The sequence below is a fragment of the Hyla sarda genome, unplaced genomic scaffold (genome assembly GCF_029499605.1).
Source record: "Hyla sarda isolate aHylSar1 unplaced genomic scaffold, aHylSar1.hap1 scaffold_2142, whole genome shotgun sequence".
Lineage (NCBI taxonomy): Eukaryota > Metazoa > Chordata > Amphibia > Anura > Hylidae > Hyla > Hyla sarda.
This window is the reverse complement of record NW_026608809.1, coordinates 27,630-52,532: the sequence shown is the minus strand read 5'-3', so window position 1 is coordinate 52,532 and position 24,903 is coordinate 27,630. Positions and strand designations below refer to the sequence as shown.

At 45.1% G+C, this 24,903-nt stretch overlaps 8 non-coding genes and 1 pseudogene across 8 annotated transcripts; all 9 read left to right on the top strand.

Moving 5' to 3' along the window:
• Positions 1-567: 567 nt before the first annotated feature.
• LOC130319591 (U2 spliceosomal RNA) lies at positions 568-763 on the top strand. The gene has a single exon (XR_008865745.1). It is a non-coding gene; the product is annotated as a U2 spliceosomal RNA (small nuclear RNA).
• A 2,092-nt stretch (positions 764-2,855) lies between these two features.
• On the top strand, positions 2,856-3,046 carry LOC130319587 (U2 spliceosomal RNA). Its single transcript, XR_008865743.1, has one exon. It is a non-coding gene; the product is annotated as a U2 spliceosomal RNA (small nuclear RNA).
• A 2,092-nt stretch (positions 3,047-5,138) lies between these two features.
• LOC130319586 (U2 spliceosomal RNA) lies at positions 5,139-5,329 on the top strand. The gene has a single exon (XR_008865742.1). It is a non-coding gene; the product is annotated as a U2 spliceosomal RNA (small nuclear RNA).
• Positions 5,330-12,518: 7,189 nt separating this feature from the next.
• On the top strand, positions 12,519-12,698 carry LOC130319590 (U2 spliceosomal RNA; annotated as a pseudogene).
• A 2,100-nt stretch (positions 12,699-14,798) lies between these two features.
• LOC130319585 (U2 spliceosomal RNA) lies at positions 14,799-14,989 on the top strand. The gene has a single exon (XR_008865741.1). It is a non-coding gene; the product is annotated as a U2 spliceosomal RNA (small nuclear RNA).
• Positions 14,990-17,075: 2,086 nt separating this feature from the next.
• On the top strand, positions 17,076-17,266 carry LOC130319583 (U2 spliceosomal RNA). The gene has a single exon (XR_008865739.1). It is a non-coding gene; the product is annotated as a U2 spliceosomal RNA (small nuclear RNA).
• Positions 17,267-19,363: 2,097 nt separating this feature from the next.
• LOC130319581 (U2 spliceosomal RNA) lies at positions 19,364-19,554 on the top strand. The gene has a single exon (XR_008865738.1). It is a non-coding gene; the product is annotated as a U2 spliceosomal RNA (small nuclear RNA).
• Positions 19,555-21,660: 2,106 nt separating this feature from the next.
• Positions 21,661-21,851, top strand: LOC130319580 (U2 spliceosomal RNA). Its single transcript, XR_008865737.1, has one exon. It is a non-coding gene; the product is annotated as a U2 spliceosomal RNA (small nuclear RNA).
• Positions 21,852-23,934: 2,083 nt separating this feature from the next.
• On the top strand, positions 23,935-24,125 carry LOC130319579 (U2 spliceosomal RNA). The gene has a single exon (XR_008865736.1). It is a non-coding gene; the product is annotated as a U2 spliceosomal RNA (small nuclear RNA).
• Positions 24,126-24,903: the final 778 nt, after the last annotated feature.

The following is a 24,903-nucleotide window of genomic DNA, read 5'->3' as shown; positions in this document are numbered from 1 at the left end:
AGGTGTGTACAAATATGGAAAAAGGTAAACGAGCCATATCTTTTTAATGAGCACAAGGATTTAGCATGGATGATTATCCATGAGTGTCTTCCGGTAAGATTTTTCCAATATAGAAGAGGTCTAAATGCTGTATGTGTCTGTCCCCGGGATAATTGCAATATAGATGAAACTGTTTTGCACCTTTTCTGGAATTGTTATTTTGCACAAAAGGTTTTTAGACTAATTGGTTCTTTATTGAAATTCCTAACAGGTCTAAAAGTTTTAAATCATGAAGTTGTTTTATATGGCAAAAGTGATGGAGTTACAAAAGAAAAAGAGAGAATTTTGTGGATTTTTATCAACTGTACAAAAAATGTATTATGGAAAGTTCGTAATATCCTTGTCTTCAAAAGAGATTTTATTTGTGAAAAAGAATGTTTGAAGATGATATACAGTGAAGTTTACTTGTACTATTTAATTGATAAAAAGAGATATGGGCAGAAAAAAGCATTAGCTATGTGGAATTTACATTTATGGAAAACAGTATTTGATGTATTGTAAACATTTTTTGTGATGTATTTAAGTTTTTGAGTTTTTTCAATAAAAATGTAAAAAAAAAAAAAAAAAAAAATCTGTTCTTATCAGTTTAATATCTGATACGTCCCCTATCTGGGGACCATATATTAAATGGATTTTTGAGAACGGGGGCCGATTTCGAAGCTTGCTTCCGTCGCCCTATGCATTGACCCGATATGGCAGTATCTTCGGGTACAGTGCACCACCCCCTTACAGGGTTAAAAAGAAAGATTCCTACTTTCATTGCTACCTGCTTGCTGGCTAGCCAGCTAGCCAGCCCTGTGGGCCTTGCTGCTGCTGCAGCCAAAAAACAAAAGGTGGTGCTGCTGCTGCTTCTGCTGCTTCTGCTTCTGCTTGTGTCTGGCCCCTGTTGGAGCGTCCAGGCACAGGACTTCTGCTGCTGCTGACTAAATGGCCTCCTTAATTGGATCATTTGAGTAGCCAGCACACCTGTGCAGGTAGGGCATGACATGATAGGCAGCTGCCTTGATAGCGGGTGGGTGCTGAATGTTCCTAATTGACAAAATAAGATTAATGCTTATGAAGAAATATAAAATCTCATCCCTTCCCCAATATCGCGCCACACCCCTACCCCTTAATTCCCTGGTTGAACGTGATTGACATATGTCTTTTTTCGACCGTACTAACTATGTAACTATGTAACATAACATGGGGGGGGGGGGGGGGGTCTCCTGGCTGTTCACACAGGTGTGTCATTGCTGTACATTGACCATGCATTGCTTCTGTGGTATTGCAAAGGCAAAGACAAATGCTTCCAGCCATCCATTGCACTAATGGATTGGTCATCAGCTGGCTGTCTATGTCCCGCATCAATATAGACCAAAGTACAGAGGGTTAGGCTATGCTATTGTGCACCTACCTGATGCATCAGAAGGTGCGAGGCCCTTGCTAAATTCTGTGCACAGACTTTGAGATCTATGCTTTAGACTGTATCTAAACCTGCTCCAACATGGACTGACATTCTGGCCTACTTTCAGCCGATGCGACTTGTCTGTCGCTGAACAGTCGCTTTTTATGTATTCAGCACCTATGTATAATGTTGTAAAAATGCTCTAGAAGCTAAAGTCGCAGAAATGTCACACATATTTGGCCTGCAACTTTCTGTGCGACAAATTCAGACAGGAAAAATCTGTATAAATCCTTAGAAAATTATCCCCCAGTGTCTCCATCTGCTGGCGGTATTGAATAAGCATTGCTGCACTGATGGGGTATGCATTAGACGAAAAAAAAGAAGAAAAAGAAGAATAATACGCCCAGAAAAGAGGCGAAAAGGAGAAAAACGTAAAAAAACGTGAAAAAAAAGTAAGAGGAAGAGAAGGGAAAAAAAGGTGGAAATGGGTTTAAAAGTGATTTCGGCGGAGAAATATATATATATATATATATATATATATATATATATATATATATGCGCACACACACACATAGATATAAACGTATTCTCCGTTGAGATATTGCAGCCGCTGCTGTGTCCAGGCCCAGGAGCCTTAGCACTGTGCTGTGATGTCACTCAATACCACTGACATCACTAGGTGTAAACAACATCTCTCCTTTGCTGTGTATGTGACTATGGAGCTGTTTGGTGATGTCGTCTATTACGGCCTTCATAGAAGCAACAGGAGATTGTTGCATCCATCTTGAACCCTCAGAACTACAGTGCTATGATGTCACTCACTTCCACAGGCCTTGCAGAGTGTAAACAACAACAACCCAGCTTTGTTGTGTATGTAACCAAAGGGATTTGTGATGTCACCTAGAACCTTCACAGCAGCGACAGCTTTATGAGGAGCATCAGCACTGCTCTGCCTGAGCAGAACCATCACCGCCATAGGTTGTCAAATAACCCGGATTTAACCCACACAGGTAAGTCCAATGGGGTGCAGGCATGTCCTCTATGCTTACAGCTTCCCGTGGGTGTTGGTTTGATACCGTTTGGGGACAGCCAAGGAGGCATCTGCAGGCAACAAAGGTAGGTGTGTGCTTGTGTGTGTGTTTCCTATGCAGATCCTAAGCCCAGTGTCACATGCAAGTAGGAGGAGTAAGAAGGGTTCCTGGCAAATCCGGGTTATGGATTGCATTTAAAAAGGCCCCGTGGGAGTGCAATGGGCCCCTGTCTTGCTGCTTAGCAATAATGGTATGGGTTTAGGTTCTGCTGTGTGTACTGGTGGTTGACTGCCCCCCAGCCCAGAGTGTGCATGGAAAATTGTCTGGCAGCCTCCCTGACAGCAAGCAGTGATAGTGCCCATGAAGGGGACCTTGTTGGGCCCGCCCCTTTCACGGTTATCGCTTCTCGGCCTTTTGGCTAAGATCAAGTGTAGTATCTGTTCTTATCAGTTTAATATCTGATACGTCCCCTATCTGGGGACCATATATTAAATGGATTTTTGAGAACGGGGGCCGATTTCGAAGCTTGCTTCCGTCGCCCTATGCATTGACCCGATATGGCAGTATCTTCGGGTACAGTGCACCACCCCCTTACAGGGTTAAAAAGAAAGATTCCTACTTTCATTGCTACCTGCTTGCTGGCTAGCCAGCTAGCCAGCCCTGTGGGCCTTGCTGCTGCTGCAGCCAAAAAACAAAAGGTGGTGCTGCTGCTGCTTCTGCTGCTTCTGCTTCTGCTTGTGTCTGGCCCCTGTTGGAGCGTCCAGGCACAGGACTTCTGCTGCTGCTGACTAAATGGCCTCCTTAATTGGATCATTTGAGTAGCCAGCACACCTGTGCAGGTAGGGCATGACATGATAGGCAGCTGCCTTGATAGCGGGTGGGTGCTGAATGTTCCTAATTGACAAAATAAGATTAATGCTTATGAAGAAATATAAAATCTCATCCCTTCCCCAATATCGCGCCACACCCCTACCCCTTAATTCCCTGGTTGAACGTGATGGACATATGTCTTTTTTCGACCGTACTAACTATGTAACTATGTAACATAACATGGGGGGGGGGGGGGGGGGGTCTCCTGGCTGTTCACACAGGTGTGTCATTGCTGTACATTGACCATGCATTGCTTCTGTGGTATTGCAAAGGCAAAGACAAATGCTTCCAGCCATCCATTGCACTAATGGATTGGTCATCAGCTGGCTGTCTATGTCCCGCATCAATATAGACCAAAGTACAGAGGGTTAGGCTATGCTATTGTGCACCTACCTGATGCATCAGAAGGTGCGAGGCCCTTGCTAAATTCTGTGCACAGACTTTGAGATCTATGCTTTAGACTGTATCTAAACCTGCTCCAACATGGACTGACATTCTGGCCTACTTTCAGCCGATGCGACTTGTCTGTCGCTGAACAGTCGCTTTTTATGTATTCAGCACCTATGTATAATGTTGTAAAAATGCTCTAGAAGCTAAAGTCGCAGAAATGTCACACATATTTGGCCTGCAACTTTCTGTGCGACAAATTCAGACAGGAAAAATCAGTATAAATCCTTAGAAAATTATCCCCCAGTGTCTCCATCTGCTGGCGGTATTGAATAAGCATTGCTGCACTGATGGGGTATGCATTAGACGAAAAAAAAGAAGAAAAAGAAGAATAATACGCCCAGAAAAGAGGCGAAAAGGAGAAAAACGTAAAAAAACGTGAAAAAAAAGTAAGAGGAAGAGAAGGGAAAAAAAGGTGGAAATGGGTTTAAAAGTGATTTCGGCGGAGAAATATATATATATATATATATATATATATATATATATATATATGCGCACACACACACATAGATATAAACGTATTCTCCGTTGAGATATTGCAGCCGCTGCTGTGTCCAGGCCCAGGAGCCTTAGCACTGTGCTGTGATGTCACTCAATACCACTGACATCACTAGGTGTAAACAACATCTCTCCTTTGCTGTGTATGTGACTATGGAGCTGTTTGGTGATGTCGTCTATTACGGCCTTCATAGAAGCAACAGGAGATTGTTGCATCCATCTTGAACCCTCAGAACTACAGTGCTATGATGTCACTCACTTCCACAGGCCTTGCAGAGTGTAAACAACAACAACCCAGCTTTGTTGTGTATGTAACCAAAGGGATTTGTGATGTCACCTAGAACCTTCACAGCAGCGACAGCTTTATGAGGAGCATCAGCACTGCTCTGCCTGAGCAGAACCATCACCGCCATAGGTTGTCAAATAACCCGGATTTAACCCACACAGGTAAGTCCAATGGGGTGCAGGCATGTCCTCTATGCTTACAGCTTCCCGTGGGTGTTGGTTTGATACCGTTTGGGGACAGCCAAGGAGGCATCTGCAGGCAACAAAGGTAGGTGTGTGCTTGTGTGTGTGTTTCCTATGCAGATCCTAAGCCCAGTGTCACATGCAAGTAGGAGGAGTAAGAAGGGTTCCTGGCAAATCCGGGTTATGGATTGCATTTAAAAAGGCCCCGTGGGAGTGCAATGGGCCCCTGTCTTGCTGCTTAGCAATAATGGTATGGGTTTAGGTTCTGCTGTGTGTACTGGTGGTTGACTGCCCCCCAGCCCAGAGTGTGCATGGAAAATTGTCTGGCAGCCTCCCTGACAGCAAGCAGTGATAGTGCCCATGAAGGGGACCTTGTTGGGCCCGCCCCTTTCACGGTTATCGCTTCTCGGCCTTTTGGCTAAGATCAAGTGTAGTATCTGTTCTTATCAGTTTAATATCTGATACGTCCCCTATCTGGGGACCATATATTAAATGGATTTTTGAGAACGGGGGCCGATTTCGAAGCTTGCTTCCGTCGCCCTATGCATTGACCCGATATGGCAGTATCTTCGGGTACAGTGCACCACCCCCTTACAGGGTTAAAAAGAAAGATTCCTACTTTCATTGCTACCTGCTTGCTGGCTAGCCAGCTAGCCAGCCCTGTGGGCCTTGCTGCTGCTGCAGCCAAAAAACAAAAGGTGGTGCTGCTGCTGCTTCTGCTGCTTCTGCTTCTGCTTGTGTCTGGCCCCTGTTGGAGCGTCCAGGCACAGGACTTCTGCTGCTGCTGACTAAATGGCCTCCTTAATTGGATCATTTGAGTAGCCAGCACACCTGTGCAGGTAGGGCATGACATGATAGGCAGCTGCCTTGATAGCGGGTGGGTGCTGAATGTTCCTAATTGACAAAATAAGATTAATGCTTATGAAGAAATATAAAATCTCATCCCTTCCCCAATATCACGCCACACCCCTACCCCTTAATTCCCTGGTTGAACGTGATGGACATATGTCTTTTTTCGACCGTACTAACTATGTAACTATGTAACATAACATGGGGGGGTCTCCTGGCTGTTCACACAGGTGTGTCATTGCTGTACATTGACCATGCATTGCTTCTGTGGTATTGCAAAGGCAAAGACAAATGCTTCCAGCCATCCATTGCACTAATGGATTGGTCATCAGCTGGCTGTCTATGTCCCGCATCAATATAGACCAAAGTACAGAGGGTTAGGCTATGCTATTGTGCACCTACCTGATGCATCAGAAGGTGCGAGGCCCTTGCTAAATTCTGTGCACAGACTTTGAGATCTATGCTTTAGACTGTATCTAAACCTGCTCCAACATGGACTGACATTCTGGCCTACTTTCAGCCGATGCGACTTGTCTGTCGCTGAACAGTCGCTTTTTATGTATTCAGCACCTATGTATAATGTTGTAAAAATGCTCTAGAAGCTAAAGTCGCAGAAATGTCACACATATTTGGCCTGCAACTTTCTGTGCGACAAATTCAGACAGGAAAAATCAGTATAAATCCTTAGAAAATTATCCCCCAGTGTCTCCATCTGCTGGCGGTATTGAATAAGCATTGCTGCACTGATGGGGTATGCATTAGACGAAAAAAAAGAAGAAAAAGAAGAATAATACGCCCAGAAAAGAGGCGAAAAGGAGAAAAACGTAAAAAAACGTGAAAAAAAAGTAAGAGGAAGAGAAGGGAAAAAAAGGTGGAAATGGGTTTAAAAGTGATTTCGGCGGAGAAATATATATATATATATATATATATATATATATATATATATATATATGCGCACACACACACATAGATATAAACGTATAAACGTATTCTCCGTTGAGATATTGCAGCCGCTGCTGTGTCCAGGCCCAGGAGCCTTAGCACTGTGCTGTGATGTCACTCAATACCACTGACATCACTAGGTGTAAACAACATCTCTCCTTTGCTGTGTATGTGACTATGGAGCTGTTTGGTGATGTCGTCTATTACGGCCTTCATAGAAGCAACAGGAGATTGTTGCATCCATCTTGAACCCTCAGAACTACAGTGCTATGATGTCACTCACTTCCACAGGCCTTGCAGAGTGTAAACAACAACAACCCAGCTTTGTTGTGTATGTAACCAAAGGGATTTGTGATGTCACCTAGAACCTTCACAGCAGCGACAGCTTTATGAGGAGCATCAGCACTGCTCTGCCTGAGCAGAACCATCACCGCCATAGGTTGTCAAATAACCCGGATTTAACCCACACAGGTAAGTCCAATGGGGTGCAGGCATGTCCTCTATGCTTACAGCTTCCCGTGGGTGTTGGTTTGATACCGTTTGGGGACAGCCAAGGAGGCATCTGCAGGCAACAAAGGTAGGTGTGTGCTTGTGTGTGTGTTTCCTATGCAGATCCTAAGCCCAGTGTCACATGCAAGTAGGAGGAGTAAGAAGGGTTCCTGGCAAATCCGGGTTATGGATTGCATTTAAAAAGGCCCCGTGGGAGTGCAATGGGCCCCTGTCTTGCTGCTTAGCAATAATGGTATGGGTTTAGGTTCTGCTGTGTGTACTGGTGGTTGACTGCCCCCCAGCCCAGAGTGTGCATGGAAAATTGTCTGGCAGCCTCCCTGACAGCAAGCAGTGATAGTGCCCATGAAGGGGACCTTGTTGGGCCCGCCCCTTTCACAGTTATCGCTTCTCGGCCTTTTGGCTAAGATCAAGTGTCTTGCCCTAAGGTATTCGGGTACCCCTCTCCTCGGCCTTGTGGGATCGCCCAGGTTTATTGCCTGGGCTTCACCCACCTGCTGCTATTGGGGAGAGGGCTTAGTCCCAGGATAACGGGAAGGTGATCATCGGAGGACGGGTCTGCCGGAGAGGATGGCTAATGCGCCGAACGCTCCTAATACAGTACGGCTGTTTATCGAGGAGGAAAAGAGGAGTGCCTACGGGATTTTGCATGTCCAGCAGAAGGTCGTGGAAGGAGTGCTGAGGATGCCGCATGCTTCCATCTTCTGTGTCCAGGTCTTTCCCAGCCAAGGATTCTTTGACGTGACCTTCTACAACCTGGATGATCTCCGTACCTGTCTCTACCGGAGTAAGGAGAATGCTTCTCACCCTGACCTACAAGGGATCCGATTCATTTCCTGCGAGGCTCGGCCTAAGAAAGTTCCAGTGGTAGTGCATATGTACAACCCTTTTGTGCGGGATGAGGAGATCCAGACCTTTCTAAGAAGGTATTGTGTGTCTGTTTCTGGTGCGGAGAGGAAAAATAACATCCTGGGGACTTTCACAGGCATGAGACGTTTTTGGGTGGAGTTTAGGCCTGCCCCCGAGGGTGGTGCTGAAGGTTTTTGTCACCCCCCGCAGAACTTTGCGATAGGGAACAACAGGGGGTTTCTGCACTACCCGGGGATGCCAAGTTTTTGCCGGGACTGTTTTTGCTTTGGTCATACCAGAGAGAACTGTACAACCGGGCAGGTTTGCAGGAACTGCCACAAGCCTGATCACCGCACTGCAGACTGTCCCGAGAAACGCAAGTGTCATTTCTGTGGTTCTTCGGATCACCTGGCTAGGAGTTGCCCCACTTACCAGTCCGGGGCACCCCGATCATATGCAATGGCTCTTCGAGGTGGGACAGTTCCTGAGGACTCCAATGCTGCCAGGGCAGGCGATGCAGAGGTTAGCGTGCTGACCAGTGAAGCAGAGTCTGCCCCTGTTTTTCCTTCCATTTCTAGGTCTGTTCCGGATGCTTTGGTGGCAGAGGGGGAGAAGGCGGAGTCTGTTTCGGGGGCATCTGTTTCGGAGGCCTCTGATCCCCCAGAGGAGATGACTGTGGACAAAGAATCCTTGAAGAGAAAGATGCCGGTGGAAGAATCGGAGGATGACTGTCCGACTCCTCAGAGTCAAAGGATTGAGGACTTTCCTAGCCCGGGAAGGGAGGAGGCAGGTGGAGGGTCGTCATGTCAGATTGATTCTGACTCCTCTTTATCCTCCCTGGGCACAGGTTATTTGGAGGAATGTTCAGTCAAAAAATTGACAAAGACTCTTAAGTTTAAGGAAGGGGAGGCAAAAAATAAGGGTAGAGGTCGGGGAAAGGCTAGGCCTCCTTTTGATAATGCTTGATTTTGTATTTCCTTTTTTTCCTTCAAATGTTTGAATGAGTTTAACAATTGGTTCTCTAAATGTCCGCAGTATTAGATCTTTAGAAAGGAGATCCGCCATTTTTGATTTACTTTCTAGATATTCTTTTGATGTTCTAGGTCTCCAGGAGTGCTGCTTGGATGGGGAGCCAAATATCTCCTGGCCTTATGGGCAATCGGTATGGTCTGGTTCAATGGAACGTAATTCGGGGGTGGGGATTTTGTTCAAAAGTAATGAGTTTGTTGTTAAAAAAGTTGTCCATATTGTTCCGGGTAGGGTATTATTAGTGCATTTTATTTTCAGGGGTTTCACATATAAAGTAATTAATGTTTATGCTCCAACTGGGAGGAAGGAAAGAGGGGAGGTGTTTGAGAAATTATATTTCTTTTTGAGTGGGAGGGATGATGTGTTCCTTATAGGGGATTTCAATTGTATAATAACAGAGGGGGATAGGAGTAGTACTACGGTGGGTGGTGGGTCTGGTTTAGACAGTACTAGTAAGCAGCTTAAAGAGATTGTAAATTTATTTGGGTTAAAGGATTCCTTTGTTGCCCATAATGATGGTACTATCGGTTATACATATTTTTCTAACAATACAAGTTCGCGTATTGATTTCATTTTTGTCTCAAAACTAATGTCTGTTTCTAATTTCAGACGGAGGAGGTTACCGTTCACGGATCATGCCTGGATTGAGTGTGTGGTAAAAGGTGGTGGTCTAAGTGAGTATGGAAAGGGTGTTTGGAAGTTGAATGTGTCTTTATTGGATAATGAATGTGTATTACAAGAATATAGGGAGCGTTTTGATGGATGGGTGTTGAGGAAGGATGCATTTTATAGTGTGGTTGAGTGGTGGGAGTGGGTGAAGTTAGAGACTAAAAGGTTTTTTATTAAAAAAGGGTGTGAGAAAGGGAGGAAAGATAGAGAAGAGTATGAGAGATGGCAAAGAAGGTTAGAGTATTTGTATGAATTGAGGCGTTTGGGGATGAGTGTTGAGAAGGAGATTGAGGAAGCTCGTGGAAGTGTGAATGAGTGTCTGGAGAGGAATGGAAGGAAGATTATTGCACAGGCTAGGGTTGAAGTGAAAGAGAAGGATGAGAAATGTAGCAAATTTTTCTTTAAAAAGGCATTCAGTAAAAAAACTGAGATGATGAGTGTTTTTACGAATGATGGGGTAGAGGTCTTTGGTAAGGATGAGGTGTTAGAGGAAGTGTGGAAGTTTTATTCTGATTTATTCACGGAGAAGGAGCGGGACGTGACTCTAGAGGAGGAATGTTTGGGATATGTGGATAAGCGTTTGGATGAAATTGATGGGTTCTTTATGGAAGAGGATGTGAGGAAGAGTGAGGTGGAGGATGCTGTGAATGGGATGAAGAAAGGAAAGGTGGCAGGGAGTGATGGTTTGCCTGTGGAATTTTATCTTGTGTTTTGGGATATGTTAGGGGATTATGTATGGGAGGTGTGTAAGGAAGTACTTAGGAGAGGGAAGTTATCTAAAAGTATGAGTGAGAGTGTGACTGTGTTATTGTTTAAAAAAGGGGATAAGAGGGATCTTAAAAATTGGAGGCCTATAGCGCTCTTGAATTGTGATTACAAAATTATTGCTAAAGTTATTGCGAATAGGTTAAAGGATGTGATTGATTGTATGGTAGGTGAGGAGCAAATGTGTACAGTGCCTGATCGTAGGATTTCTGAATGTCTGTTAGGTCTGAGGGATGTATTGTGGGACTGTAAAACTAGGAAGCAAGGTGTGGCTGTTGTTACGGTGGATTTTGAAAAAGCGTATGATAGGGTGGTGCATGATTTATTGTTTAGGGTTTTGAGGAGGATGAATGTGCCGGACAGAATGGTGAAGTGGATTGAATGTTTGTATAGGGACATTTATAGTAAGATTCAGGTCAATGGTTTTCTGAGTAGGGAAGTGAGTATAAAATCTGGAGTGCGGCAGGGGTGTCCCCTGTCGCCAATTCTTTTTATTTGTATGATTGAGCCTTTGTTGGGGATGATTAGGAGAGATAAGGTGATGCGGGGTATAGAAATACCTGGTAGTCATGGGAAGGATATGCGAGTGATTGGTTACATGGATGATGTTACTGTTGTATGTAAGTCAATGGCAGGGGTAAGGCGTGCTAAGTTATTGATTGAGTGTTTCTGTTTAATGAGTGGGTTTAAGCTTAATGTTGGGAAGAGTGGTTGTAAATTTTTTGAGGGGTGGGGAGAGAGTGGGTTGTGCGAGTGGCCTGTGAGAGAGGGGGGTGTGGAAGTGCTTGGGGTGGTGTTTGATAATGATTTGTATGGGAAAGAAAGTTGGGAGAGGGTTTTGGGGAGGGTGGGGAATAAAATAAACTTCTGGTCTTTAAGGACTTTATCGATTGAGGGAAGGATTCTGGTTATTAAAGCTGTTATAATTCCTATTTTGCTTTATGTTAATTATGTGTTTCCTCCACCGGATAGGTGTCTGGCAAGAATTATCAGGCAGATCTTTGTTTTCTTATGGAATTCAAGGATGGAGAAATTGAGTCGTGGGAAGGTGGTGAAAAGCAGAATGCATGGTGGGAAAGGAATGATGAATGTGGAAGTGTTCCTGGCTGTGAAGTATGTCAGTTTTTGTCTCGCTGTAAGTAAGAAGGAATGTGTGTTTGGGTGCATGGTAAGGTATTTGGCTGGTAATGTGTTGTTGAAATATAAGCTAATGGAAAGGGACTTAAGGGTACCTGTAAGTTTTGAGGTTCCTTGGTTCTATCAGAGAATAGGGCGGTGTGTCAGGAAAAATAATCTGGAATGTGTGACTGAATGGAATGATAGTAAGAAGGTGATGAAAGTGTTGGAGCAGAGAGAAACAGTGGAATGTGTGGGAGGTCTGTCTGAGAAGGATTGTAAGGTAGTGTGGAAAAATGTCAGTCACAAGGAACTGACAAATAAACAAAAGGACTTGTCTTGGATGTTAGCTCATGGGTGTCTGCCAACAAGGGAATTTCAGAGGAGAAGGAGATTGGTAGACAGTGAAGTGTGTCCCAGGGATGGTTGCGGTGGATGTGAGAATTATGTACATGTGTTTTGGGAGTGTGGTTATGCGAAGTCTGTGTGGAGAAAAATGTCTGGTCTAATTAAAAATCTTACTGGAATTGAAATCTTATCCTTTAATATGATGATGTTTGGTTTGTGTGCAGTGGAGAGAGAGAAGGCAAGAGTGTTATGGTTCATAGTAAATTGTGTAAAAGAGGTTCTGTGGGATGTAAGGAATATTAGGATTTTCAATCAAACTGAAGTAAGTGTGAAGGAATGTCTGGGCATGATCCGTGGTAAAATTTACCTTTACGTATTATGTGATAGGAAAAACTATGGTTCTGATGATGCAGAGGGGATCTGGAAACACAAAAAATGGAAGTACTGGTTATGATTGTATTCTTATTTGTCTTTCTTTTTCTTTTCTTACAGATTATATCCTGATATGAAGGGACAGTTGGAGGGACAGAATCCGCTGCAATTTATTTTTTCTGAGGGAAAGTCATGAAGGGAAAGCTTTTTGTTATATGTACATGTAAAGACATGCTTCCTGTATATATTGTATATGTCAAATATGTGTTATTCATGTGTTTTCAGATGAATATGTAATTTTTTGAATGATTTACTTGGTTATGTATTGTATATTTCCTTTTCAATAAAAAAAAAAAAAATCTGTTCTTATCAGTTTAATATCTGATACGTCCCCTATCTGGGGACCATATATTAAATGGATTTTTGAGAACGGGGGCCGATTTCGAAGCTTGCTTCCGTCGCCCTATGCATTGACCCGATATGGCAGTATCTTCGGGTACAGTGCACCACCCCCTTACAGGGTTAAAAAGAAAGATTCCTACTTTCATTGCTACCTGCTTGCTGGCTAGCCAGCTAGCCAGCCCTGTGGGCCTTGCTGCTGCTGCAGCCAAAAAACAAAAGGTGGTGCTGCTGCTGCTTCTGCTGCTTCTGCTTCTGCTTGTGTCTGGCCCCTGTTGGAGCGTCCAGGCACAGGACTTCTGCTGCTGCTGACTAAATGGCCTCCTTAATTGGATCATTTGAGTAGCCAGCACACCTGTGCAGGTAGGGCATGACATGATAGGCAGCTGCCTTGATAGCGGGTGGGTGCTGAATGTTCCTAATTGACAAAATAAGATTAATGCTTATGAAGAAATATAAAATCTCATCCCTTCCCCAATATCGCGCCACACCCCTACCCCTTAATTCCCTGGTTGAACGTGATGGACATATGTCTTTTTTCGACCGTACTAACTATGTAACTATGTAACATAACATGGGGGGGGGGGGGGGGGTCTCCTGGCTGTTCACACAGGTGTGTCATTGCTGTACATTGACCATGCATTGCTTCTGTGGTATTGCAAAGGCAAAGACAAATGCTTCCAGCCATCCATTGCACTAATGGATTGGTCATCAGCTGGCTGTCTATGTCCCGCATCAATATAGACCAAAGTACAGAGGGTTAGGCTATGCTATTGTGCACCTACCTGATGCATCAGAAGGTGCGAGGCCCTTGCTAAATTCTGTGCACAGACTTTGAGATCTATACTTTAGACTGTATCTAAACCTGCTCCAACATGGACTGACATTCTGGCCTACTTTCAGCCGATGCGACTTGTCTGTCGCTGAACAGTCGCTTTTTATGTATTCAGCACCTATGTATAATGTTGTAAAAATGCTCTAGAAGCTAAAGTCGCAGAAATGTCACACATATTTGGCCTGCAACTTTCTGTGCGACAAATTCAGACAGGAAAAATCAGTATAAATCCTTAGAAAATTATCCCCCAGTGTCTCCATCTGCTGGCGGTATTGAATAAGCATTGCTGCACTGATGGGGTATGCATTAGACGAAAAAAAAGAAGAAAAAGAAGAATAATACGCCCAGAAAAGAGGCGAAAAGGAGAAAAACGTAAAAAAACGTGAAAAAAAAGTAAGAGGAAGAGAAGGGAAAAAAAGGTGGAAATGGGTTTAAAAGTGATTTCGGCGGAGAAATATATATATATATATATATATATATATATATATATATATATATATATATATGCGCACACACACACATAGATATAAACGTATTCACCGTTGAGATATTGCAGCCGCTGCTGTGTCCAGGCCCAGGAGCCTTAGCACTGTGCTGTGATGTCACTCAATACCACTGACATCACTAGGTGTAAACAACATCTCTCCTTTGCTGTGTATGTGACTATGGAGCTGTTTGGTGATGTCGTCTATTACGGCCTTCATAGAAGCAACAGGAGATTGTTGCATCCATCTTGAACCCTCAGAACTACAGTGCTATGATGTCACTCACTTCCACAGGCCTTGCAGAGTGTAAACAACAACAACCCAGCTTTGTTGTGTATGTAACCAAAGGGATTTGTGATGTCACCTAGAACCTTCACAGCAGCGACAGCTTTATGAGGAGCATCAGCACTGCTCTGCCTGAGCAGAACCATCACCGCCATAGGTTGTCAAATAACCCGGATTTAACCCACACAGGTAAGTCCAATGGGGTGCAGGCATGTCCTCTATGCTTACAGCTTCCCGTGGGTGTTGGTTTGATACCGTTTGGGGACAGCCAAGGAGGCATCTGCAGGCAACAAAGGTAGGTGTGTGCTTGTGTGTGTGTTTCCTATGCAGATCCTAAGCCCAGTGTCACATGCAAGTAGGAGGAGTAAGAAGGGTTCCTGGCAAATCCGGGTTATGGATTGCATTTAAAAAGGCCCCGTGGGAGTGCAATGGGCCCCTGTCTTGCTGCTTAGCAATAATGGTATGGGTTTAGGTTCTGCTGTGTGTACTGGTGGTTGACTGCCCCCCAGCCCAGAGTGTGCATGGAAAATTGTCTGGCAGCCTCCCTGACAGCAAGCAGTGATAGTGCCAATGAAGGGGACCTTGTTGGGCCCGCCCCTTTCACGGTTATCGCTTCTCGGCCTTTTGGCTAAGATCAAGTGTAGTATCTGTTCTTATCAGTTTAATATCTGATACGTCCCCTATCTGGGGACCATATATTAAATGGATTTTTGAGAACGGGGGCCGATTTCGAAGCTTGCTTCCGTCGCCCTATGCATTGACCCGATATGGCAGTATCTTCGGGTACAGTGCACCACCCCCTTACAGGGTTAAAAAGAAAGATTCCTACTTTCATTGCTACCTGCTTGCTGGCTAGCCAGCTAGCCAGCCCTGTGGGCCTTGCTGCTGCTGCAGCCAAAAAACAAAAGGTGGTGCTGCTGCTGCTTCTGCTGCTTCTGCTTCTGCTTGTGTCTGGCCCCTGTTGGAGCGTCCAGGCACAGGACTTCTGCTGCTGCTGACTAAATGGCCTCCTTAATTGGATCATTTGAGTAGCCAGCACACCTGTGCAGGTAGGGCATGACATGATAGGCAGCTGCCTTGATAGCGGGTGGGTGCTGAATGTTCCTAATTGACAAAATAAGATTAATGCTTATGAAGAAATATAAAATCTCATCCCTTCCCCAATATCGCGCCACACCCCTACCCCTTAATTCCCTGGTTGAACGTGATGGACATATGTCTTTTTTCGACCGTACTAACTATGTAACTATGTAACATAACATGGGGGGGGGGGGGTCTCCTGGCTGTTCACACAGGTGTGTCATTGCTGTACATTGACCATGCATTGCTTCTGTGGTATTGCAAAGGCAAAGACAAATGCTTCCAGCCATCCATTGCACTAATGGATTGGTCATCAGCTGGCTGTCTATGTCCCGCATCAATATAGACCAAAGTACAGAGGGTTAGGCTATGCTATTGTGCACCTACCTGATGCATCAGAAGGTGCGAGGCCCTTGCTAAATTCTGTGCACAGACTTTGAGATCTATGCTTTAGACTGTATCTAAACCTGCTCCAACATGGACTGACATTCTGGCCTACTTTCAGCCGATGCGACTTGTCTGTCGCTGAACAGTCGCTTTTTATGTATTCAGCACCTATGTATAATGTTGTAAAAATGCTCTAGAAGCTAAAGTCGCAGAAATGTCACACATATTTGGCCTGCAACTTTCTGTGCGACAAATTCAGACAGGAAAAATCAGTATAAATCCTTAGAAAATTATCCCCCAGTGTCTCCATCTGCTGGCGGTATTGAATAAGCATTGCTGCACTGATGGGGTATGCATTAGACGAAAAAAAAGAAGAAAAAGAAGAATAATACGCCCAGAAAAGAGGCGAAAAGGAGAAAAACGTAAAAAAACGTGAAAAAAAAGTAAGAGGAAGAGAAGGGAAAAAAAGGTGGAAATGGGTTTAAAAGTGATTTCGGCGGAGAAATATATATATATATATATATATATATATATATATATATATATGCGCACACACACACATAGATATAAACGTATTCTCCGTTGAGATATTGCAGCCGCTGCTGTGTCCAGGCCCAGGAGCCTTAGCACTGTGCTGTGATGTCACTCAATACCACTGACATCACTAGGTGTAAACAACATCTCTCCTTTGCTGTGTATGTGACTATGGAGCTGTTTGGTGATGTCGTCTATTACGGCCTTCATAGAAGCAACAGGAGATTGTTGCATCCATCTTGAACCCTCAGAACTACAGTGCTATGATGTCACTCACTTCCACAGGCCTTGCAGAGTGTAAACAACAACAACCCAGCTTTGTTGTGTATGTAACCAAAGGGATTTGTGATGTCACCTAGAACCTTCACAGCAGCGACAGCTTTATGAGGAGCATCAGCACTGCTCTGCCTGAGCAGAACCATCACCGCCATAGGTTGTCAAATAACCCGGATTTAACCCACACAGGTAAGTCCAATGGGGTGCAGGCATGTCCTCTATGCTTACAGCTTCCCGTGGGTGTTGGTTTGATACCGTTTGGGGACAGCCAAGGAGGCATCTGCAGGCAACAAAGGTAGGTGTGTGCTTGTGTGTGTGTTTCCTATGCAGATCCTAAGCCCAGTGTCACATGCAAGTAGGAGGAGTAAGAAGGGTTCCTGGCAAATCCGGGTTATGGATTGCATTTAAAAAGGCCCCGTGGGAGTGCAATGGGCCCCTGTCTTGCTGCTTAGCAATAATGGTATGGGTTTAGGTTCTGCTGTGTGTACTGGTGGTTGACTGCCCCCCAGCCCAGAGTGTGCATGGAAAATTGTCTGGCAGCCTCCCTGACAGCAAGCAGTGACAGTGCCCATGAAGGGGACCTTGTTGGGCCCGCCCCTTTCACGGTTATCGCTTCTCGGCCTTTTGGCTAAGATCAAGTGTAGTATCTGTTCTTATCAGTTTAATATCTGATACGTCCCCTATCTGGGGACCATATATTAAATGGATTTTTGAGAACGGGGGCCGATTTCGAAGCTTGCTTCCGTCGCCCTATGCATTGACCCGATATGGCAGTATCTTCGGGTACAGTGCACCACCCCCTTACAGGGTTAAAAAGAAAGATTCCTACTTTCATTGCTACCTGCTTGCTGGCTAGCCAGCTAGCCAGCCCTGTGGGCCTTGCTGCTGCTGCAGCCAAAAAACAAAAGGTGGTGCTGCTGCTGCTTCTGCTGCTTCTGCTTCTGCTTGTGTCTGGCCCCTGTTGGAGCGTCCAGGCACAGGACTTCTGCTGCTGCTGACTAAATGGCCTCCTTAATTGGATCATTTGAGTAGCCAGCACACCTGTGCAGGTAGGGCATGACATGATAGGCAGCTGCCTTGATAGCGGGTGGGTGCTGAATGTTCCTAATTGACAAAATAAGATTAATGCTTATGAAGAAATATAAAATCTCATCCCTTCCCCAATATCGCGCCACACCCCTACCCCTTAATTCCCTGGTTGAACGTGATGGACATATGTCTTTTTTCGACCGTACTAACTATGTAACTATGTAACATAACATGGGGGGGGGGGGGGTCTCCTGGCTGTTCACACAGGTGTGTCATTGCTGTACATTGACCATGCATTGCTTCTGTGGTATTGCAAAGGCAAAGACAAATGCTTCCAGCCATCCATTGCACTAATGGATTGGTCATCAGCTGGCTGTCTATGTCCCGCATCAATATAGACCAAAGTACAGAGGGTTAGGCTATGCTATTGTGCACCTACCTGATGCATCAGAAGGTGCGAGGCCCTTGCTAAATTCTGTGCACAGACTTTGAGATCTATGCTTTAGACTGTATCTAAACCTGCTCCAACATGGACTGACATTCTGGCCTACTTTCAGCCGATGCGACTTGTCTGTCGCTGAACAGTCGCTTTTTATGTATTCAGCACCTATGTATAATGTTGTAAAAATGCTCTAGAAGCTAAAGTCGCAGAAATGTCACACATATTTGGCCTGCAACTTTCTGTGCGACAAATTCAGACAGGAAAAATCAGTATAAATCCTTAGAAAATTATCCCCCAGTGTCTCCATCTGCTGGCGGTATTGAATAAGCATTGCTGCACTGATGGGGTATGCATTAGACGAAAAAAAAGAAGAAAAAGAAGAATAATACGCCCAGAAAAGAGGCGAAAAGGAGAAAAACGTAAAAAAACGTGAAAAAAAAGTAAGAGGAAGAGAAGGGAAAAAAAGGTGGAAATGGGTTTAAAAGTGATTTCGGCGGAGAAATATATATATATATATATATATATATATATATATATATATATATATATATATGCGCACACACACACATAGATATAAACGTATTCTCCGTTGAGATATTGCAGCCGCTGCTGTGTCCAGGCCCAGGAGCCTTAGCACTGTGCTGTGATGTCACTCAATACCACTGACATCACTAGGTGTAAACAACATCTCTCCTTTGCTGTGTATGTGACTATGGAGCTGTTTGGTGATGTCGTCTATTACGGCCTTCATAGAAGCAACAGGAGATTGTTGCATCCATCTTGAACCCTCAGAACTACAGTGCTATGATGTCACTCACTTCCACAGGCCTTGCAGAGTGTAAACAACAACAACCCAGCTTTGTTGTGTATGTAACCAAAGGGATTTGTGATGTCACCTAGAACCTTCACAGCAGCGACAGCTTTATGAGGAGCATCAGCACTGCTCTGCCTGAGCAGAACCATCACCGCCATAGGTTGTCAAATAACCCGGATTTAACCCACACAGGTAAGTCCAATGGGGTGCAGGCATGTCCTCTATGCTTACAGCTTCCCGTGGGTGTTGGTTTGATACCGTTTGGGGACAGCCAAGGAGGCATCTGCAGGCAACAAAGGTAGGTGTGTGCTTGTGTGTGTGTTTCCTATGCAGATCCTAAGCCCAGTGTCACATGCAAGTAGGAGGAGTAAGAAGGGTTCCTGGCAAATCCGGGTTATGGATTGCATTTAAAAAGGCCCCGTGGGAGTGCAATGGGCCCCTGTCTTGCTGCTTAGCAATAATGGTATGGGTTTAGGTTCTGCTGTGTGTACTGGTGGTTGACTGCCCCCCAGCCCAGAGTGTGCATGGAAAATTGTCTGGCAGCCTCCCTGACAGCAAGCAGTGATAGTGCCCATGAAGGGGACCTTGTTGGGCCCGCCCCTTTCACGGTTATCGCTTCTCGGCCTTTTGGCTAAGATCAAGTGTAGTATCTGTTCTTATCAGTTTAATATCTGATACGTCCCCTATCTGGGGACCATATATTAAATGGATTTTTGAGAACGGGGGCCGATTTCGAAGCTTGCTTCCGTCGCCCTATGCATTGACCCGATATGGCAGTATCTTCGGGTACAGTGCACCACCCCCTTACAGGGTTAAAAAGAAAGATTCCTACTTTCATTGCTACCTGCTTGCTGGCTAGCCAGCTAGCCAGCCCTGTGGGCCTTGCTGCTGCTGCAGCCAAAAAACAAAAGGTGGTGCTGCTGCTGCTTCTGCTGCTTCTGCTTCTGCTTGTGTCTGGCCCCTGTTGGAGCGTCCAGGCACAGGACTTCTGCTGCTGCTGACTAAATGGCCTCCTTAATTGGATCATTTGAGTAGCCAGCACACCTGTGCAGGTAGGGCATGACATGATAGGCAGCTGCCTTGATAGCGGGTGGGTGCTGAATGTTCCTAATTGACAAAATAAGATTAATGCTTATGAAGAAATATAAAATCTCATCCCTTCCCCAATATCGCGCCACACCCCTACCCCTTAATTCCCTGGTTGAACGTGATGGACATATGTCTTTTTTCGACCGTACTAACTATGTAACTATGTAACATAACATGGGGGGGGGGGGGGGTCTCCTGGCTGTTCACACAGGTGTGTCATTGCTGTACATTGACCATGCATTGCTTCTGTGGTATTGCAAAGGCAAAGACAAATGCTTCCAGCCATCCATTGCACTAATGGATTGGTCATCAGCTGGCTGTCTATGTCCCGCATCAATATAGACCAAAGTACAGAGGGTTAGGCTATGCTATTGTGCACCTACCTGATGCATCAGAAGGTGCGAGGCCCTTGCTAAATTCTGTGCACAGACTTTGAGATCTATGCTTTAGACTGTATCTAAACCTGCTCCAACATGGACTGACATTCTGGCCTACTTTCAGCCGATGCGACTTGTCTGTCGCTGAACAGTCGCTTTTTATGTATTCAGCACCTATGTATAATGTTGTAAAAATGCTCTAGAAGCTAAAGTCGCAGAAATGTCACACATATTTGGCCTGCAACTTTCTGTGCGACAAATTCAGACAGGAAAAATCAGTATAAATCCTTAGAAAATTATCCCCCAGTGTCTCCATCTGCTGGCGGTATTGAATAAGCATTGCTGCACTGATGGGGTATGCATTAGACGAAAAAAAAGAAGAAAAAGAAGAATAATACGCCCAGAAAAGAGGCGAAAAGGAGAAAAACGTAAAAAAACGTGAAAAAAAAGTAAGAGGAAGAGAAGGGAAAAAAAGGTGGAAATGGGTTTAAAAGTGATTTCGGCGGAGAAATATATATATATATATATATATATATCTATATATATATAGATATATATATATATATATATGCGCACACACACACATAGATATAAACGTATTCTCCGTTGAGATATTGCAGCCGCTGCTGTGTCCAGGCCCAGGAGCCTTAGCACTGTGCTGTGATGTCACTCAATACCACTGACATCACTAGGTGTAAACAACATCTCTCCTTTGCTGTGTATGTGACTATGGAGCTGTTTGGTGATGTCGTCTATTACGGCCTTCATAGAAGCAACAGGAGATTGTTGCATCCATCTTGAACCCTCAGAACTACAGTGCTATGATGTCACTCACTTCCACAGGCCTTGCAGAGTGTAAACAACAACAACCCAGCTTTGTTGTGTATGTAACCAAAGGGATTTGTGATGTCACCTAGAACCTTCACAGCAGCGACAGCTTTATGAGGAGCATCAGCACTGCTCTGCCTGAGCAGAACCATCACCGCCATAGGTTGTCAAATAACCCGGATTTAACCCACACAGGTAAGTCCAATGGGGTGCAGGCATGTCCTCTATGCTTACAGCTTCCCGTGGGTGTTGGTTTGATACCGTTTGGGGACAGCCAAGGAGGCATCTGCAGGCAACAAAGGTAGGTGTGTGCTTGTGTGTGTGTTTCCTATGCAGATCCTAAGCCCAGTGTCACATGCAAGTAGGAGGAGTAAGAAGGGTTCCTGGCAAATCCGGGTTATGGATTGCATTTAAAAAGGCCCCGTGGGAGTGCAATGGGCCCCTGTCTTGCTGCTTAGCAATAATGGTATGGGTTTAGGTTCTGCTGTGTGTACTGGTGGTTGACTGCCCCCCAGCCCAGAGTGTGCATGGAAAATTGTCTGGCAGCCTCCCTGACAGCAAGCAGTGATAGTGCCCATGAAGGGGACCTTGTTGGGCCCGCCCCTTTCACGGTTATCGCTTCTCGGCCTTTTGGCTAAGATCAAGTGTAGTATCTGTTCTTATCAGTTTAATATCTGATACGTCCCCTATCTGGGGACCATATATTAAATGGATTTTTGAGAACGGGGGCCGATTTCGAAGCTTGCTTCCGTCGCCCTATGCATTGACCCGATATGGCAGTATCTTCGGGTACAGTGCACCACCCCCTTACAGGGTTAAAAAGAAAGATTCCTACTTTCATTGCTACCTGCTTGCTGGCTAGCCAGCTAGCCAGCCCTGTGGGCCTTGCTGCTGCTGCAGCCAAAAAACAAAAGGTGGTGCTGCTGCTGCTTCTGCTGCTTCTGCTTCTGCTTGTGTCTGGCCCCTGTTGGAGCGTCCAGGCACAGGACTTCTGCTGCTGCTGACTAAATGGCCTCCTTAATTGGATCATTTGAGTAGCCAGCACACCTGTGCAGGTAGGGCATGACATGATAGGCAGCTGCCTTGATAGCGGGTGGGTGCTGAATGTTCCTAATTGACAAAATAAGATTAATGCTTATGAAGAAATATAAAATCTCATCCCTTCCCCAATATCGCGCCACACCCCTACCCCTTAATTCCCTGGTTGAACGTGATGGACATATGTCTTTTTTCGACCGTACTAACTATGTAACTATGTAACATAACATGGGGGGGGGGTCTCCTGGCTGTTCACACAGGTGTGTCATTGCTGTACATTGACCATGCATTGCTTCTGTGGTATTGCAAAGGCAAAGACAAATGCTTCCAGCCATCCATTGCACTAATGGATTGGTCATCAGCTGGCTGTCTATGTCCCGCATCAATATAGACCAAAGTACAGAGGGTTAGGCTATGCTATTGTGCACCTACCTGATGCATCAGAAGGTGCGAGGCCCTTGCTAAATTCTGTGCACAGACTTTGAGATCTATGCTTTAGACTGTATCTAAACCTGCTCCAACATGGACTGACATTCTGGCCTACTTTCAGCCGATGCGACTTGTCTGTCGCTGAACAGTCGCTTTTTATGTATTCAGCACCTATGTATAATGTTGTAAAAATGCTCTAGAAGCTAAAGTCGCAGAAATGTCACACATATTTGGCCTGCAACTTTCTGTGCGACAAATTCAGACAGGAAAAATCAGTATAAATCCTTAGAAAATTATCCCCCAGTGTCTCCATCTGCTGGCGGTATTGAATAAGCATTGCTGCACTGATGGGGTATGCATTAGACGAAAAAAAAGAAGAAAAAGAAGAATAATACGCCCAGAAAAGAGGCGAAAAGGAGAAAAACGTAAAAAAACGTGAAAAAAAAGTAAGAGGAAGAGAAGGGAAAAAAAGGTGGAAATGGGTTTAAAAGTGATTTTGGCGGAGAAATATATATATATATATATATATATATATATATATATATATATGCGCACACACACACATAGATATAAACGTATTCTCCGTTGAGATATTGCAGCCGCTGCTGTGTCCAGGCCCAGGAGCCTTAGCACTGTGCTGTGATGTCACTCAATACCACTGACATCACTAGGTGTAAACAACATCTCTCCTTTGCTGTGTATGTGACTATGGAGCTGTTTGGTGATGTCGTCTATTACGGCCTTCATAGAAGCAACAGGAGATTGTTGCATCCATCTTGAACCCTCAGAACTACAGTGCTATGATGTCACTCACTTCCACAGGCCTTGCAGAGTGTAAACAACAACAACCCAGCTTTGTTGTGTATGTAACCAAAGGGATTTGTGATGTCACCTAGAACCTTCACAGCAGCGACAGCTTTATGAGGAGCATCAGCACTGCTCTGCCTGAGCAGAACCATCACCGCCATAGGTTGTCAAATAACCCGGATTTAACCCACACAGGTAAGTCCAATGGGGTGCAGGCATGTCCTCTATGCTTACAGCTTCCCGTGGGTGTTGGTTTGATACCGTTTGGGGACAGCCAAGGAGGCATCTGCAGGCAACAAAGGTAGGTGTGTGCTTGTGTGTGTGTTTCCTATGCAGATCCTAAGCCCAGTGTCACATGCAAGTAGGAGGAGTAAGAAGGGTTCCTGGCAAATCCGGGTTATGGATTGCATTTAAAAAGGCCCCGTGGGAGTGCAATGGGCCCCTGTCTTGCTGCTTAGCAATAATGGTATGGGTTTAGGTTCTGCTGTGTGTACTGGTGGTTGACTGCCCCCCAGCCCAGAGTGTGCATGGAAAATTGTCTGGCAGCCTCCCTGACAGCAAGCAGTGATAGTGCCCATGAAGGGGACCTTGTTGGGCCCGCCCCTTTCACGGTTATCGCTTCTCGGCCTTTTGGCTAAGATCAAGTGTAGTATCTGTTCTTATCAGTTTAATATCTGATACGTCCCCTATCTGGGGACCATATATTAAATGGATTTTTGAGAACGGGGGCCGATTTCGAAGCTTGCTTCCGTCGCCCTATGCATTGACCCGATATGGCAGTATCTTCGGGTACAGTGCACCACCCCCTTACAGGGTTAAAAAGAAAGATTCCTACTTTCATTGCTACCTGCTTGCTGGCTAGCCAGCTAGCCAGCCCTGTGGGCCTTGCTGCTGCTGCAGCCAAAAAACAAAAGGTGGTGCTGCTGCTGCTTCTGCTGCTTCTGCTTCTGCTTGTGTCTGGCCCCTGTTGGAGCGTCCAGGCACAGGACTTCTGCTGCTGCTGACTAAATGGCCTCCTTAATTGGATCATTTGAGTAGCCAGCACACCTGTGCAGGTAGGGCATGACATGATAGGCAGCTGCCTTGATAGCGGGTGGGTGCTGAATGTTCCTAATTGACAAAATAAGATTAATGCTTATGAAGAAATATAAAATCTCATCCCTTCCCCAATATCGCGCCACACCCCTACCCCTTAATTCCCTGGTTGAACGTGATGGACATATGTCTTTTTTCGACCATACTAACTATGTAACTATGTAACATAACATGGGGGGGGGGGGGGGGGGGGTCTCCTGGCTGTTCACACAGGTGTGTCATTGCTGTACATTGACCATGCATTGCTTCTGTGGTATTGCAAAGGCAAAGACAAATGCTTCCAGCCATCCATTGCACTAATGGATTGGTCATCAGCTGGCTGTCTATGTCCCGCATCAATATAGACCAAAGTACAGAGGGTTAGGCTATGCTATTGTGCACCTACCTGATGCATCAGAAGGTGCGAGGCCCTTGCTAAATTCTGTGCACAGACTTTGAGATCTATGCTTTAGACTGTATCTAAACCTGCTCCAACATGGACTGACATT